General features: G+C 48.3%; 1 protein-coding gene across 1 annotated transcript in view; it reads right to left on the bottom strand.

The window, feature by feature from the left end:
• BRD4 (bromodomain containing 4) overlaps positions 1-13887 on the bottom strand; it is a 99547-nt gene extending 85660 nt beyond the window's left edge. The window contains 1 exon segment of the mRNA XM_030935104.1: positions 13867-13887. The gene's annotated coding sequence lies outside the window, so the exon portion shown is untranslated.
• Positions 13888-18640: the final 4753 nt, after the last annotated feature.

Genomic DNA, 18640 nt, shown 5'->3' with positions numbered 1-18640 from the left:
CTTTCCCATAGGCTTTCTTCCTCAATCTGCAGGTTCAAGTGCATGCATAAGCAAATGTCCCACAGCAGAGAGCACACATTAAGCCACGTAAGGGACCACAGCACACATCTCGTAAGCCTATCCACATCCAACACCACCACACAAATAATCAGGCTGGCTAGAAACCATTCAGTTACCTTCTGCAGCAAAGGCTCCATAACAACAGCAAATCATGGAGACAGTTTACAAACAGCAGCAGCTTCAGTGAACAGCCCTAGTACCAAGACCCTCATCTGTGGCCTCTGCAAAAGACCCAATTCTGGTACATTCTCAAATTCCTTATCCCCAGGAAAGAGCACAAGCTGACAAAGTTGGGGGCACAGGAGCCCTGGGAAGGTTCACACCACTGTTGACACGTTACCTGATAACTCTGTGAAACCTCTGGAGGATTTTTACAAGGACAAACTAAAATGGGCGATCCACCCTGTTTCCAAGTTGTAAATGTCTACAAAAAAAAGATAATTTGAAAACCAGCCTGGCACAGTGGCTTACCCATGTAATCCCAGCACTCTGGGAAGCAAAGAAGGCAGGAGGCTTGCTCAAGTCCAGAAGTTCAAGACCAGCCTGGGCAACACAGGGTGACCTCATCTCTACACAAAATAAAAAATAGGCTGGGAGCGGTGCCTCACACCGGTAATCTCAGCATTCTGGGAGGCCGAAGTGGGCAGATCACTTGAGCCCAGAAGTTGGAGCCTGGGCAACATGGCGAAACCCCGTCTCCACAAAAATACAAAAAATTAGCTGGGCATGGTGGCTCACACCTGTAGTCCCAGCTACCTGGAAGGCTGAAGTAGGAGGATCACCTAGGCCAGGAGGCCGATGCTGCAGTGAGCAACTGCACTCCAGCGTGGATGACAGAGTGACACCTTGTCTCAAAAAGTAAAAATAAGCTAGGCATGGTGACACACATGGTAGTCACAGCTACTCAGGAGGCTGAGGTGGGAGGATCACTTAAGCCTGGGAGGTCAAAGCTGCAGTGAGCCAAGATCAAGCCACTGTACTCCAGGCCTGGGCAACAGAGCAAGACCCTGTCTTAAAAAATAAAAATAAAAAGTATTCAAAACCATCAAGAGGCAGGGTGAGGTGGCTCATGTCTGTAATCCCAGCACTTTGGGAGGCCAAGGCAGATGAACTGCTTAAGCCCAGGATTGCAGACCAGCCTGCCTGAGCAACATGGCGAAACCCTGTCTCTACAAAAAAATACCAAAATTAGCTGGGTGTGGTGGCCCACGTCTGTAGCCCCAGCTACTCAGGAGGCTGAGGTGGGAGGATTACCTGAGTATGGGGAGGCTGAGACCACAGTTAGCCATGATCATGCCACTGCACTCCAGCCTGGGCAACGAAGTGAGACTCTATCTCCAAAACAAACAAACAGAAAAAAACAAAAAAGCCATCAATAGCCTTTTAACCAACATCGTAATAAATTTTTCTTCCTCAGAGTAAAATCAGGAAATTAATTCTGGTGCCTGGTCTTTAGAGTTCAATATTTATGCCCATGTGCATTTTTGTGGAGAGAGGATCCAAAGCATTTGTAGCATACTCAAGGAGACCTCCAGCCTCCTCTTAAGGAGTGATGATCTAGAGAGAAGCAAGGTCAGTCCCATTCTTAGCCACTAGACTCAATTATTTTGAGCCTCCTAAAGGACCGAATATTTCCAACCGTAAGAACTGTAGGAAAACGATTATTACAGTAGAACTTAACACTTGTTTTTGATTATGGAAATCTGAGGCGGCTTTCTGTAATGCTTACGGAATGCCAAGCAGCAGACTACAAGAACTTGAGTATGGAAACAGCTTAGTAAATAGCAAAATTACAACTGTAGCTTTTGCAGGCATGGAAGATAGATGAATCCAGTCTCCTGAAGTAACAAGTTACTCATAATAATATACCATATAAATTACATAAGTTACCACATAAATAACAAGTTGTTATTTATATAACTCGTTATTTATATGGGGGAGAGACCTAATACGACAAATACAATTCCAATCTTGTAAGCATTTACTGAAACTTTATATCTACCTGGTCTCTTATCCAAGATTTTCCTGAACCCTTCCTCAACTGTCTAAGCTGGTCTCACTCCTGTGCTCCCTTCAGGGCTGTTTTCCCTCCAAACTGCATCCTTCAGCCCACCCAAGTGACTCCTGAGATTTGGCTTGACTTCTCCCAGAGCTCCTTCTATGCCTGACACAGGTAAGATTAACAGTGTATTTCATCTTCTATGAAAATATTTGGGATACACACATCCTTAACTATCTTCAGCCTACCCTTTGTGAGTAACTTAATTCTGAACTATTTTCCACTAATTCTGGTTTACAAACTAGTATGCCAATCAAAATTTCTTGCTTCAAGTTCGGGGGTACATTTTACTTTCAGTATAGGACTGTGGGCCAGGCTCATGCCTGTAATCTCAGTACTTTGGGTGACCAAGGCGGATGGATCACCTGAGATCAGGAGTTTGAGACCAGCCTGGCCAACGGGGTGAAACCCTGCCTCTACTAAAAATACAAAAACTAGCCGGGCATGGTGGCACGTGCTTGTAATCCCAGCTACTTGGGAGGCTGAGACAGGAGAATCGCTTGACCCAGGAGGTGGAGGAAGGGAGAGGGAAGGGAGAGGGGAAAGGAGGGGAGGAGAGGGGAGGGGAGGGGAAAGGGAAGGGAAAGGAAGGGAGGCAGAAAAGACAAGACGGACTCTGTCCGTTGGACAAAGCATCCCATCTAGCATGCCTCATATCAACAAGATGCCGCTGGAGCAACTACTTGGGTTAAGGGAGTGGAGGGCAGAGACCAGCTACAGGCGCCATGCTTGAGGCAAGCCAGTTAAGCATTCCCATTCTGCACATGGTCAGAGATGGACAATGACCCAACCTAGAAACCACTGTCATCAGAGAGCACTACTGGGGAAGACTCGCTCTTGACCTTGAGGTCAGAACATTAGTGACAGAGAACAAGTTCTGAAGTCATTGTGAAGCCCCTAGATTCAACTACTTCTAAGCCTCATGTGGCATCAGGCAACAAATCCCCTTTTGCTTCAGCTAACTTTGTTATTTACACCAGAGAGAGACCTAACTAATACAACCATTTCCTAATAGTCAACTGAATAAAGTTAGGAGAACAACATCTGAGAATAATCGACAAGTAGCTTACCACACATGCACACAATTGACACTCTACATACTTCTTGTTTCACCTGTGGCAAACTACTAGACCTTCACCACTCCATGCTTTTTCAACTTCCCTCACACCGTCCCCTACAAAGCTCCTAAAATACAGTGGGTACAGGGAAGAAAAGAAACTACAGATCCATGCATTTCACCTGCTACTAGAAAGCGTATCCAGAACAGTCATCATTGGGCAAATGAAGAAACTGATCACAAAATGGCACCAAAAAAAAAAAAAAAAATCAAGGCACTCACAACTGCCATCAAGTAGCATGGAAACCAATGTAATTCACACTCCTCTGATATGACCCCCCCAAAAGAAACACATTTTATCATGTACACAACACCTAAGATCAAAGCAAAGGTTTTATGAAATATCTTTGAAAACTGGGACACTCTCTGACATTTCCCTTTTCTCCCCATACACCAACTGCAACCCACTAGATTTGTTTCATGACCCATGGGTTTAAAAACACACAACGAAGGCTGGGCACAGTGGCTCACGCCTGTAATCCCAGCACTTTGGGAGGCTGAGGCGGGCAGATCACAAGGTCAGGAGATTGAGACTATCCTGGCTAACAAAGCGAAACCCCATCTCTACTAAAAAATACAAAACAAAGGGGTCAGGCAAGGTGGGTGGATCATGATATCAGGAGATCGAGACCATCTTGGCTAACACGGTGAAACCCCATCTCCACTAAAAATAAAAAAAATTAGCCAGGCGTGGTGGCAGGCGCCTGTAGTCCCAGCTACTCGGGAGGCTGAGGCAGGAGAATGGCGTGAACCCGGGAGGCAGAGCTTGCAGTGAGCCAAGATCGCACCACTGCATTCCAGCCTGGGCGACAGAGCGAGACTCCATCTCAAAAACAAAACAAAATAACAACAACAACAACAAAAATTAGCCAGACGTGGTGGTGGGGGCCTGTAGTCTCTGCTACCTGGGAGGCTGAGGCAGGAGAATGGCAGGAACCCGGGAGGCAGAGCTTGCAGTGAACGGAGATTGCACCATTGCACTCTAGCCTGGGGGCAACAAAGCAAAACTCCGTCTCAAAATACATACATACATACATACATACATACAAAAACTTAGCCGGGTGTGGTGGCGGGCACCTGTAGTCCCAGGTACTCGGGAAGGGAAGCTGAGGCAGAAGAATGGCGTGGACCCGGGAGGCGGAGCTCGCAGTGAGCTGAAATCGCACCACTGCACTCCAGCCTGGGCAATGGAGTGGTCTCAAAAACAAACAAACAAACAAACATACACACAAAGAATTATTTTCTTCCAATTAATTGGGAGGCTAAGGCAGGAGGATCACTTCAACCCAGAAGTTCAAGTCCGGCCGGCTGAGCAACACAGCAAGACCCCATCTCTTAAAAAAAAAAAAAAGTACTGCTTTCTCTTAAAATCCAGATTCTGGTCAATTTTCTCTGGAACCCAAACCTATCTGCCCTACTTTATATATGAAAAACTGAGGCTAGAGTGGATAGGCAACGGGTCCAAGGACACAGACAGATGTTCCCTGCTGAATGTGCCCCAGCAGCCCAGTATGGCCCAGACTGGCACCCACCACTGGGCTGGCAGGTTCCACCTCCATGTAGTTTTTTTGTTTCAACTCTCATGATAATGATCTCCTCCCACAAAATGTATGTATCCTCGAACAGCATGTAAAATTTTCAAGTATGAAGTCCCCAAATTTTTCTCACCCTCTTCCCTTTTCTTTACACAAAAGAAAACCTCAAAGGCTAATCCACTCATAGACATGCATATGTTACTGCCTGAGAAAAAACAACTGGGGACGTTAGCAACACACAAGGACATGAGAATTACTAATTCACGTTTCTGAAAATTGTGTAATACCAAGCCCAACACCTCTCCCCTGGTGACAGTGTACCAGTGTCTCTTGACATAAGAGCAGCTAAGAACAAATAGAGTTTCAGCCTTGAGTGGGGACCAAGACAAGGAAAGGTGACCACACACACTAAGTAGGAAGGGCCTGGACAGCATTTCTCACTTTTTCAGGCAGAGAACAAAACCAGCACTCCTTAGCCTCCATCTTTCTGGAGAGTCCCAGGCATCTTTATACAACTAGACATGAGGCCCAGGTCAGAACCCACATGGTCCCCCTTTTGTCATTGTGCAGGCACACTGATCCCATTTTACAGAAGAGAACACTGTGGCTTACACGGAGATGATGTTAACTCCCCTGAGGTCAAGGCCAGAAGGGGGTGCGGCTGGGACTGCACCCGACAGTGAACTCCATGGTGTTCTCTCTCCTTTCCCACTCTGGTACACAGCTCCACCCAAACCCAATCAACGCTGTCTGCCACAGCCCAAGGTCCCAGAAACTTCCAGCTGGGCAGAACAGGCTAACACATGCCTGGGGCAGCGGGGGTGGGGAGGCAGAGGAGGGAGGGAGGGAAGGAATGACACAACAGTCTATACCTAAGACAAATGGGCCGGGCGCGGTGGCTCAAGCCTGTAATCCCAGCACTTTGGGAGGCCAAGACGAGCGGATCACGAGGTCAGGAGATCGAGACCATCCTGGCTAACACGGTGAAACCCCGTCTCTACTAAAAACTACAAAAAACTAGCCGGGCGAGGTGGCGGCGCCTGTAGTCCCAGCTACCCGGGAGGCTGAGGCAGGAGAATGGCGGGAACCCGGGAAGCGGAGCTTGCAGTGAGCTGAGATCCGGCCACAGCACTCCAGCCTGGGCGACAGAGCGAGACTCCGTCTCAAAAAAAAAGACAAATGAAAAATAGAACAAATGTCAAATTTACTCACATTCTCTTAATTTGAAGTTAATGCTTAGATTATGTGACCAACCTCTAAAGAAAATACATCTTTCAATTGCATTTTACACAAACAAAAAGCAACAACTTTTGTGGAACCGGATCCCAATGACTCCTAGTAAGTAACTGGAATTAACTGGTTCTTCTGGTCAAAAGGCCCAAAGTCAATCAGCAGTAGCCAGGCTCCCAGTCAGGACCTCCACACATCCAGCTGCTAGGATTACTCTACCAAACTTTTCCAGGGAGACCTTACACCTTCCTGGGAACCAGAATTCTTTCACCAAGCCCACATGCCAATATAATTAGAATCAGGGCCAATGGAGGCCAGAAAGATAAAAATGTTCCTGTGTTCTGGAAAAACTTTGGCCCACCAGTGCCTTCCGGCTCTCTGACCATGTCTTTGTGTTCAGATAACCAGGTTTTCTTAAGATGGGTAAGTTACATTTTAGGCTTGAGGATACACTGAGCCAGCTTCCCCTGCTGGATCATTTCCCCAAACTCTGCAGCAAACATCCCAGGGTGGATGCCCCCAAAGCTGCTGCACCTCCACTAATCCCATTATCACTGTTCTTAATCTCATTATAAAATAAAAACAAACACAATCCCGCTTTCAAGCACCTCTTCCACTGGTCTCCACTCAGAGCTCACTTGGAAGAGGTGGCACCTCTAGAAGGCACCTGGTAGGCCGTAGTATCACCCAGTACCATGTCCTGGATCAGCTGGTGCACCTCCTGGCTGTCAGCAGCTCTACTCTGACCCCTGACTTCCTCTTCCTACTTCTATTCTTCACCTTGGGCAAGGACAGCAGTAGCTAACCGTGAGAGGGCACAGCACTGCTGGCAAGACCTGTGCTGTGTGCCCTCTGAGGCACTGTCTCACTTTACTCTCATCTGAAAGATGGGCCAGTGAAGCTCTGGAAAGGCTGAGTGACAGACTGAATGTCACACAGCAGGTAACAGGGCCAAGAGTCTAACCGAGGCCTGAATGTGCCGTACTGGTGTTATCAGTCTTTGGAGCAAGGCAGCAAAAATGAGATAGGACTGGAAGCCAAGAGGCTAATCAAGCCTCCAAGGTCACCCTCCCTAGAGCATTTCAGTAAGACTGGACTGGGCTCATACTGCTGGGTCAGGAGACTTGATTTCAGGAAACAAAGTCCAACTCTGGGCAGGAGATGGTAGAAAAGTCAAAGAGTAAGAGTTTAGAGACACTTCTTCTCACCACATTAAAAAAGACACATTTTGTTTTCACACATCATCATTTGTGGGGAAAAAAATGTTTAAAATCTCACCCCTATAAACAAGACACTGTCAAGCTCTGATTGGAGAAATGGAAATACATGCAACCTTTCCAGAAAATAAGTTAAATCAAGTTTTCAAAAATACACACCCCCCAATTCAAAGATAAAACAGAGAAAAAACCAGACGCAGCGGCAATCCCAGTACTTTGGGAGGCTGAGGCGGGCGGATCACCTGAGGTCGGGAGTTTCGGACCAGCCTGACCAACATGGAGAAACCCCGTCTCTACTAAAAATACAAAATCAGCTGGGCAGTGCAGGTGCATGTCTATAATCCTAGCTACTAGGGAGGCTGAGGTAGGAGAATTACTTGAACGCGGGAGGCAGAGGCTGCAGTGAGCCGAGATCGTGCCACTGCACCCCAGCCTGGGCAACAGAGCAAGACCCTGTCTCAAAAAAAAAAAAAAAAGAAAAAGAAAAAGAAAACTTGGAAATCATGTCCAAATGTCAAAAAATAGCAGAATTAAGTTATGCTATTCATATGACAGCTAAGCAGCCAGTTAAAATGGAACATTTTGGAAATGTTCACAATGTAGTATTAAAAAAAAAAAAAAAAAAAAAAGCCAGGCGCCATGGCTCACACCTGTAATCCCAACACTTTGGGAGGCCAAGGCGGGCGGATCACGAGGTCAGGAGATCAAGACCATCCTGGCTAACATGGTGAAACCCCGTCTCTACTAAAAATACAAAAAATAAGCCAGGCGTGGTGGTGGGCACCTGTAGTCCAGCTATTCCGGAGGCTGAGGCAGGAGAATGGCATGAACCTGGGAGGCGGAGCTTGCAGTGAGCCGAGATGGCCCCACTACACTCCAACCTGGGCGACAAAGCAAGACTCCGTCTTTAAAAAAAAAAAAAAAAAAAAAAAAAAAGGCTGGGCGCTGTGGCTCATGCCTGTTATCCTAATCCCAGCACTTGGGGAGGCTGAGATAGGCAGATCACTTGAGGCCAGGAGTTCGAGACCGGTGTGGCCAACACAGCAAAACTCACTCTCTACTAAAACTACAAGAAATTATCTATCCAGGTGTGGTGGAATGGGGAGCCTGTAGTCCCAGCTACTTGGGAGGCTGAGGCATGAGAATGGCTTGAACCGGGGAGGCAGAGATTGCAGTGAGCCAATATCTGCACGGGTGATAAGAGTGAAGACTCCAGCATGGATGACAGAGAAAAACTCTGTCTCTAAATAAATAAATAAAGATTAAAAACAAAGAACTTCACTACAACCCAATTGTGTTACTCAGAGACAAATAACTGGAAGGAAAGAAGATGGAATTAAGAGATCATTTTCAACCATCATTTTAACATCCTATATTTTCCAAATTCCTTAAAATGACCACGCACTACTTTGTTTAAAGAAAAAAAAAAGGCTTACGATCTCGTTTTCAAATGATGTGGACCAACCAATGTTGTTCCTCTTCAGGACGAGGACAAGAATGGTACAGACAGCTGCTCTGCCCTCACCCTGACTCAGAACTCTCTTCCTCTACTTCTTCAGAGTGGACTACATCCCATGAATTACACTAAGACATGTGGACATGGTTTAATTGAGGTTGGTAGCTTGTTTAGACTGAAAACAAACTGCTTTAAAACATCACCCTTTACAATAATGGAAGTGCAAGTTTGGGGAGCATCTTCTCTATGGAGCAGCATTTCAAACTGTTCTGTAACCAAGCACAATGTAAAAAAACCAAACGGTGACCAAACCATGAAGGCAGTATTACAACATGTCAACATACTGATACCCTTGTGGTTGCATTTCCTCATTCATTTAAACAGTTACTCAGTATCCCATTAAGCTTTTAACCCTTCTACCTAAGTACTAGAAAAATCAATGCCATTAAAAAGTTGCTGTGCATCCTCAGAAACTTGAACATAGATATATGACCCAGCAATTCCACTCCCAGATATCTGTCGCAGAGAAACTAAAATCTGTACACAAAAGGCCAGGCACGGTGGCTCACGCCGGTAATTCCACCACTTTGGAAAGCCGAGGTGGGTGGATCACACTTGAACTCCAGAGTTCAAGACCAGTCTGGCCAACATGGTGAAACACAGTCTCTAATAAAAATACAAAAATTAGCCAAGCGTGGTGGCAGGTGCCTGTAATCCCAACTACTCAGGAGAATGAGGCAGGGGAATTGCTTGAACCTGAAACCGGGAGGTGGAGGCTGCAGTGAGCTGAGATCCTGCCACTGCACTCCAGCCCGGGCGACACAGCGAGACTCCGTCTCAAAAAAAAAAAAAATTGTACACAAACGTATTTTAATAGCACTATTCACAATTGTCAAAAAGTGAAAACAACCCAAATGTTAACCACTAATGAATGGGTAAACAAAATGTAGCATAGCCATATAATGGAATATCATTCAGTTATAAAAAGGAATGAAGTACTGACTTATGCTACACAGCAAGAACCTTTAAAAAACAGTACAGTGAGTGAAAGATGCCAGGCACAAAACGTTACATATTGTAGGATTCCTGAAATATCCAGAACAGGCAGATCTATAGAGGCAGAAAGTAGATGAGTGGTTTCCAGGGGCAAAGGTGGTGGGGGGGTGGGCAGGAGGATGGAGAATGATAGGTAATGGATTTCTTTTGGGGGGATGGAAATGTCCTAAAATTCGTTGCAGTGATGGCTGCAAATCTCCGTAAATACATTTAAAAATCGATGATTGTATCATGTATAACAACATTTATCTCAGAACTATTATTTTTTTAAAAAGATGTTTGGTAGGATTTTACAATAATACTATTATGCTCAAATTATACATAATTCATGTTCAATAAACGTGGAGGATGAACACGCTAATAATAAAGACTATGCATATTAAAGTCATTATACAAACATCTTTCAGTCTTTCCTTGTACATAGTAAGGGCTCAGGAACCAACTGTAGAGACAGATTGGTCAATCATGCACACACAAAAATCAAAATATTTAAAAATGTGTTCAATGTTTAAAAAAGAAGTAATCAGGTTTTCATTGACAACATGAAATTCACATTAAGAAATGCTACCCATGTGTGTTTATCACCCACTTCTCCTCCCTCTTAAAAATACTTTTTGCAGGTCAGGGTTGAACCACAGCGCAAAGCCACTCACCGCACTTCAAACTGTTAAGTGGGAAATGTCCAGTAATGCGTGGAAACACACTGCATGCCAGGCTGCTCGGACTAATAGTAAGTTTACTGCAACTCCGAGGGACCTCGGCGTTATCTTAGTTAAAACTCACATTCCTTGTAAGTCACTACTGAACAATTATGTCCACGGCTAACAACATTTTTAAAGCAGGATTATTTACATTTGGCATTATAGCATGCAAGATTCTTGCTCAATTATTTCTCCAGTTTATTCATTGAGACTATTTAAGGAGCTCTTCTAGCCACAAGATACAACATAATAAAATAGGCAAAGTCAAGCAAACAAAACCCTATCCTCATCCAACTTACATTCTGGTTTTGTCTTTTGCTTGTTTTGAGATGGAGTTTCGCTCTGGTTGACCAGGCTGGAGTGCAATGGCGTCATCTTGGCTCACCTCAACCTCCGCCTCCCGGGTTCAAGCGATGCTCCTGCCTCAGCCTCCCAAGTAGCTGGGATTACAGGCATGCGCCACCACGCCCGGCTAATTTTGTATTTTTAATAGAAACGAGGTTTCTCCATGTTCATCAGGCTGGTCTCGAACTCTCAACCTCAGGTGACCCGCCCGCCTCGGCCTCGCAAAGTGCTGGGATTGCAGGCGTGAGTCACCATGCCCGGCCCGTTTTTTTTTTTTTTTTTTTTTTTTTTTAAAGTTAACAAGGAAATCTTATCTTTCCAAACTAATCTCTTATGTATTAAATGTCAGCACCAGCAAGGAATTCCTCACAATTCTCACCTTGCAAATATACACTCTTTTCTAGACACCAAAAATCAGAAAGATTTATGAAACATCAGAAGCCGTCTCCAATGACAAGCTTATCTTTCCTTTTTACAGATTTGCCAGGAACATAAAGACAAACATTGGTCTACTCTACAAGTTTATTCAAAATCAGAAACCAAAACATTTTACATTCACAAAATACGACGGACTACATGGTAGGTTTTCAGAATCAGATTTAACAGCCCAGGGTCTTCAAATCACTGAGGTGCCAAATGGTTTTTTGCTTTAAAAACAAAACAGGTAGGGCGCGGTGGCTCCGGCCTGTAATCCCAGTACTTTGGGAGGCCAAGGAGGGTGGATCAAGGTGAGGAGATCGAGACCATACTGGCCAACATGGTGAAATCCCGTCTCTACTAAAAACACAAAAATTAGCTGGGGGTGGCGGCGGCGCGTGCCTGTAATCCCAGCTACTTGGGAGGCTGAGGCAGGAGAATTGCTTGAACCCGGGAGGTGGAGGTTGCAGTGCGCCGAGATCACGCCACTGCACTCTAGCCTGGTGACAGACAGCTAGACTGTCTCAAAAAAATTAATTAAAAACAAAACAAAATCCAATTATCTTAAATCTGTAAATCTCAAGTCATTCAATAACCTGAATTGTGAAACAAGAAAATATTGTTACCCCCACCTCCTAAAGCAAAAGTGCGATTTAGTACAAAGATCACAACAACTGGCTCAAAAATGCAACTTCTGGAAACAAAGTCTAAATTCCTTTAAACAATTCAATAATTTAGTGGAAATTTTACTAAGTGGCCAATGATTCTCTTGTTATTCTTAGCTAAAAATGTTCCCTCGCTGTCCTCCACACTAGTGAAGCTACGCATATAGCACCCCAGAACAGCCAAACAATCCTTAAAACGCAGCAGCTACCTTCTTATCTATCTTTCATCTGTAGGCAAAGTTCCTTATCTTCAGCAATTTCACTGGGCTGACTGCTAGCAAGATACACTGAGCTGGAATCGACTCCTTCCAGTTAAGACAAACTAAAGCCATTCTGAGACCAGCTTACTCCAGTTTGAGCCTTTAAGATACTGTGTTTCCTATCAAAGAAAGAAATATGGTGGATAACAGAGCAGCAATACATTTTTTTCAGGTTAGGCTCTGCCTTCTCCATTTGATCAATAGAGACCCTGAGTGGTTTATCTTTCCCTGGTTGAAGTTTTTGGGGGGAAGCGGTTGGTTATCTACAAGTGAAAAGATAATCCCCACCCAAATTAAACCGAAATAAATGTTTTATAAAACTATTGGCGGCCGGAAACGGTGGCTCACGCCTGTAATTCCAACACTTTGGGAAGACGAGGAGGACGGAATACCTGAGGTCAGGAGTTTGAGACCAGCCTGGCCAACATGGTGAAACCTCCATCTCTACTAAAAATACAAAAATTAGCTGGGCGTGGTGGCGGGCCCCGTAGTCCCAGCTACTCGGGAGGCTGAGACAGGAGAATCGCCTGAACCCCGGAGGGGAAGTTGCAGTGAGCCGAAATCGCGCCACTGCACTACAGCCTGGGCGACAGAGTGAGACTCATCTCAAAAAAAAAAAAATATATATATATATATACACACACATATATATATATACACACACACAGGTAAGGTCATAAAACAGATTATACCATCAAAATCTTTCTTGAAATTAAAAACACATTCATAAATCCTTTTGAGTATCGCTTTCTTTACAACTTCTAAAAGACTACAAATTTCAAGGAATTTGTAGGGAACTTGACAGCTCCATTCATAAAAAACTCCGGACCATTGTTACAGCCCCAAAGAGCCACTGGCTTAGAGGTAAAACTGCGACTTGGTTTTTGGGACCACGGACTGGTAGAGCCCTGTCGAAGGTAAGCAGACACTCCAATTTTTGTGAAGCATACGTTCCAAGAGGTCACTAGCATCCAACACATACGCAGAGAAATGAGCCCCAATGACCAAGACCAGACACCCCACCAGACTGCACAAAACGTAAACAAGTAAACAAGCAAATAAAAATCTTAAAAAACAAAGTGTAGTCTTGAGTAAAAGGGAGGTCAGCCACCCAGCAGAAGCACATGACTCATGCACCGGCCTGAACCAAAGTATTTACACCGTCCACTACACCAAAGTGGGGTTTCCCATCTTCAAGGAAGGCCAAGCCTTGGGGGCATCTCAGCCGGGTGAAGCCATGCTATTTCCGTTTGGGAGGAGGGGGATCATTTTATTTCGCTGAATCACAACTCTCCCACGTCCCCACCCCAAACCACCACCACCACCACCACCACCACCACCACACACAACACTGCAAATAAAACAGGCCGTTGTAAGGATGCCGGCGAAAACAAAGCGCCCAGCAAGGGGCTGCCAGGCTGGGAGTCGGTGCATCAAGCGGGCCAAGCTCGCCCCCAAGACACCGCTCCCGCCCTCGGAGGCCTGGTCTCAGACCGGCGTGCAGCAGCAGCCACCTCCCTCCGGAGGGGACCTGCCCCTTTCTCCGCAGGGCTCCGGGGACCGCCAGAAAGGTGTGGAGATGGGGGCGGGGGCGCGCTGCCCCGACCCAGACAGAAGGACCTGGGTGCCAGAGGCAGAGCACGCCGAGCCAGGCAGGCCCACGTGAACGTCGCCGGGGCCGAGCCCGCCCAGAAGACTGCAGACCGGGACGGCGGCGCTCGCGGTCCCCGCGCCAGGCCCGGACTTACCCGGCCCGGGCGCGCCGCGGACCCCGCGGCAGCCGCTTCCTCCTCCTCCTCCTCCTCCTCCTCCTCACTTGACAAAATGGCGGCGGCAGGAAGTGCCGGGCGCCTCGGCCCGCCCCCCGCCCGCCCCCGGCCGCCCGCCCCGCCGCGGCGCCCGCGTCCCCCGCCCGCGCCCCGCCAGCCAGCCCGAGCCCAGATCCGACGGCACCAACGGCAGGGCAGCCGCAAACGACCCCGCCGCCCCGACACCAACGGCGCAGCCAGCCCCAGCCCGGCGCGAGCGGCGCGGGAGGCCCACAGGCCCGAGCCCGCGTAGCCCCGGCCTCCCCGCCCCCGCGCCGCGCGGATGGCGTAGGTGGCGGCGCACCGGACCCATTACGCAATGCAGGTTACGCGGGCCGCGCCGCGAGCCCCCCCCCGGCTGCCCCGCGCCGTCCGCCGCCCCGAAGGGCACCGGTCCTCACCTGAGACGCTAGGCCGCACGCCGCCCCCGCCGGCTGTCCGCCCGCTGCCGCCGCCCCCTCCCCGAGCTGCCTGCGCGGCGCCGGGGCCCGCCCGCCGCTCCGCCGAGGTCACAGGCCGCGCTCGCCCCCGGGCACCGCCGGCAGCCGCCGCCGCCGCTGCCGCCGCCACTGCTTCGGCTCCTCGGCTGCGGGAGAGCAGAACAAACAGCCCAGCCGCCGCCGCCGCCGCCGCCGCCGCCAGCGCACTGACGTCACCGCGCACGCTGCGCGCGCGGCCCCGCGCCGCCGCCGCCCGATGTGCGCGCCCCGCCCCCGCGCCCGGCGCGAACGAGCTCTGAAGAGACAGTGGCTGCGGGGTGAGTGGGGGATGCCGCGGACTGAGGGAGGAGACCCCACAGAGTGACGGAGCGGGCTGGGGGAAACGCGCGGACTGCAGGCTGGGCCTGCGGGGAAAGATCTGAAGGCTGAGAGAGACATCGAAAATACTAAGGTCTGAAGACAGACCCTCACAGGGAGGGAGGATAGTGAGGAGGAACCCCAAAGACTGATGGAGGAGACGAGGAGAGAGCCGTAAGAGCTGCAGTGGGGGCGCTGGGGCTGGGGTGAAGTGGAGGAAATGAGGTGAGGAGGTTGCGAGCAAGGCCGAGGCGGATCCTCCTTGGCTGCCCCTGGCCAGGGAGGTAGCACCTTTCTCCTCTTATGTCCCCTTGCTGACCTTCTTCCAACCCACCTTTTTTTTTTTTTTTTTTTTTTTTTTTTAATTTCTCCTCTTATGTCCCCCTGCTGACCTTCTTCCAACGCACCTTTAAAAAAAAAAAAAAAAAAGACATAGTCTTGCTCTGTCCCCCAGGCTGGAGTTCAGTGGTGCAATCATAGCTCACTGCTGGCCTCAAGCGATCCTCTTGCTTCAGCCTCCTAGGTAACTGGGACTACAGGTGTGCACCACCACACCCAGTTAACTATTTTTGTAGAGATGGGATCTCACGATGTTGGCCAGGCTGGTCTCTGTCTCCTGGACTCAAGCGATCCTGCTGCCTCGGCCTCCAAAGTGCTAGTATTACAGGCGTGAGCCACTGCGCCCAGCTCCTTCCCATCCTTAAGACTCAACCCTAAGTCAGACCCGGCGCGGTGGCTCACGCCTGTAATCCCAGCACTTTGGGAGGCAGAGGCAGGCGGCTGGCTTGAGGCCAGGGGTTCAAGATAATCCTAGCCAACACAGTGAAACCTCGCCTCTACTAAAAATACAAAAATTAGCCCCATGTGGGCCGGGCGCTATGGCTCACGCCTGTAATCCCAGCACTTTGGGAGGCCGAGGCGGGCAGATCAGGAGGTCAGGAGATCCAGACCATCCTGGCTAACACGGTGAAACCCCGTCTCTACTAAAAATACAAAAAATTAGCCGGGCGTGGTGGTGGGTGCCTGTAGTCCCAGCTACTCGGGAGGCTGAGGCAGGATAATGGCGTAACCTGGGAGGCGGAGCTTGCAGTTAGCCGAGATCGTGCCCCTGCGCTCCAGCCTGGGCGACAGAGCAAGGCTCCTTCTCAAAAAAAAAAAAAAAAAAAAAAAAAAAAGCCCGGTGTGGTGGCGCATGCCTGTAATCCCAGCTACTTGAGAGACTAAGGCAGGAGAATCACATCAACCCAACAGGCGGAGGTTGCAGTGAGCCGAGATTGTGCCACTGCACTCTAGCCTGGGTGACAGAGCAAGACTCTATCACGAAAAAAAAAAAAAAGACTCAACCCCAAGTCAGGTCCAAGGACGTATGTGCCTACTCTACATGTGTGAGTCCAAGAGGAAAAAACATCACATGACCTCTTCCGGGGCTTCCAAAGCACCCCACCTGGCCACGGAAGAGCTTAGTAAACGTGGAGTAGTTTTGAGATTCCTAAAAGGAGGAAGTTAGGCATATGTCTCTTGCAGCTTAAAATAATACTGTGAAATTTTCAAACCTGGAAACATAACCAGTTCTCCTTCCATATATATATATATATATATTTTTTTTTTTTTTTTTTTTTTTTTTTTTTTGACGGAGTCTTGCTCTGTCACACAGGCTGGAGTGCTGTGGCGCAGTCTCGGCTCACTGCAAGCTCTGTTTCCCGGGTTCACACCATTCTCCTGCCTCAGCCTCCCAAGAAGCTGGGACTACAGACGCCCGCCACCACGCCCGGCTAATTTTTTGTATTTTTTAGTAGAGACGGGGTTTCACCATGTTAACCAGGATGGTCTCGATCTCCTGACCTCGTGATCCACCCGCCTCAGCCTCCCAAAGTGCCGAGATTACAGGCGTGAGCCACCGTGCCCAGCCTTATTTATTTATTTATTTTTTTAAGACAAGATTGGCCGGGCGCGGTGGCTCAAGCCTGTAATCCCAGCACTTTGGGAGGCCGAGACGGGCGGATCACGAGGTCAGGAGATGGAGACCATCCTGGCTAACACGGTGAAACCCTGTCTCTACTAAAAAAATACAAAAAATTAGCCGGGCGAGATGGCGGGCGCCTGTAGTCCCAGCTACTCGGGAGGCTGAGGCGAGAGAATGACGTAAACCCGGGAGGCGGAGCTTGCAGTGAGCTGAGATCCGGCCACTGCACTCCAGCCTGGGCAACAGAGCGAGACTCTGTCTCAAAAAAAAAAAAAAAAAAAAAAGACAAGATCTTGCTTTGTCACCCAGGCTGGAGTGCAGTGGCTGGATCATAGCTCACTGTTACCTCAAACTCTCAGTCTCAAGTGATCCTCCTACCTCAGCCTCTTTAGTGTCTGGGTCCACAGGTGTGCGCTACCACACCCAGCTACTTTTGGTATTTTTGTAGAGAGGAGGTCTCACTATGTTGCCCAGGCTGGTCTTGAATTCCTGGGTTCAAGCGATCCATCTTCTCAGCTTCCCAAAGTACTGGAGCTATAGGTGTGAGCCACCGCACCCACCCCACTCTCTTAGCATTTTATATTCCCATCTTTAAAAATGGAAAGCAGGCTGAGCGCAGTGGCTCACGCCTGTAATCCCAGCACTTTGGGAGGCCAAGGCAGGCAGATCACGAGGTTAGGAGATCAAGACTATCCTGGCTAACACAGTGAAACCCTATCTCTACTAAAAATACAAAAAATTAGCTGGGCGTGTTGGCAGGCGCCTGTAGTCCCAGCTACTCAGGAGGCTGAGGCAGGAGAACAGCAGGAACCCGGGAGGCGGAGGTTGCAGTGAGCTGAGATCGAGCCACTGCACTCCAGCCTGGGGGACAGAGCAAGGCTCCGTCTCAAAAAAAAAAAAAAAAAAATTATCATTGTCGTTGACAGTAAATGTTTTTGGAAGTAATTTGGAACTGCTGGTTTGCAAATCACATAATAAAACCCGTCACTTTACTGTAGAGTCACACTTAACTTTAGACAAACCATATATCCAGGTTGATAACTAGATCTAACTAGATGGCTTTTGGCCATTGCTACAAATTAAATCCAACCTGGAGAAAATATTCAGGCTGTAAAGGCAGTTCCAAAAGCTGTCTCCAAAAATCGTTTGGGAGAACAATGTCTCATTCTTTTTGTCTTCTGTGGTGCTTTGCCTTACTCCTTGAAGATAGTTCAAACTCAGAAAATGTTTATCTGGTTGAGTCACTTTAATAAAAATAGTCTTGTTACTTCATGGTTCACATGTTATTTATTTATTTATAAAACAGTCTCACTCTGTCGCCTGGGCTGGAGTGCAATGGCGTGATCTCGGCTCACTGCAACCTCCACCTCCCGGGTTCAAGAGATTCTCGTGCCTCAGCCTCCTGAGTAGCAGGAATTAGTGGCATGTGTCACCACACCAGACTAACTGTTTTGTTTTTTTTTGTTTTTTTGTTTTTTTGTTTTTTGGGACGGAGTCTCGCTCTGTCGCCGGGGCTGGAGTGCAGTGGCCGGATCTCAGCTCACTGCAAGCTCCGCCTCCCAGGTGCCCGCCATTCTCCTGCCTCAGCCTCCTGAGTAGCTGGGACTACAGGCGCCAGCCACCTCGCCCGGCTAGATTTTTGTATTTTTTAGTAGAGACGGGGTTTCACCGTGTTAGCCAGGATGGTCTCGATCTCCTGACCTCGTGATCCGCCCGTCTCAGTCTCCCAAAGTGCTGGGATTACAGGCTTGAGCCACCACGCCCGGCCTGTTTTGTATTTTTATTAGAGACAGGGTTTCGCAGTGTTGGCCAGGCTGGTCTCGAACTCCTGGCCTCAAGTAATCTGCCCACCTCGGCCTCCCAAAATGCTGGGATTATAGGCTTGAGCCATGGTGTCCGGCTATTTATTTATTTATTAAGTTATAAAGACAAGATCTCACCCTGTCGCCCATGC

This window comes from Rhinopithecus roxellana, chromosome 8, assembly GCF_007565055.1.
Source record: "Rhinopithecus roxellana isolate Shanxi Qingling chromosome 8, ASM756505v1, whole genome shotgun sequence".
NCBI lineage: Eukaryota > Metazoa > Chordata > Mammalia > Primates > Cercopithecidae > Rhinopithecus > Rhinopithecus roxellana.
Note: the sequence above shows the minus strand (reverse complement) of the source record. Positions and strands in the feature narration are given on the sequence as shown.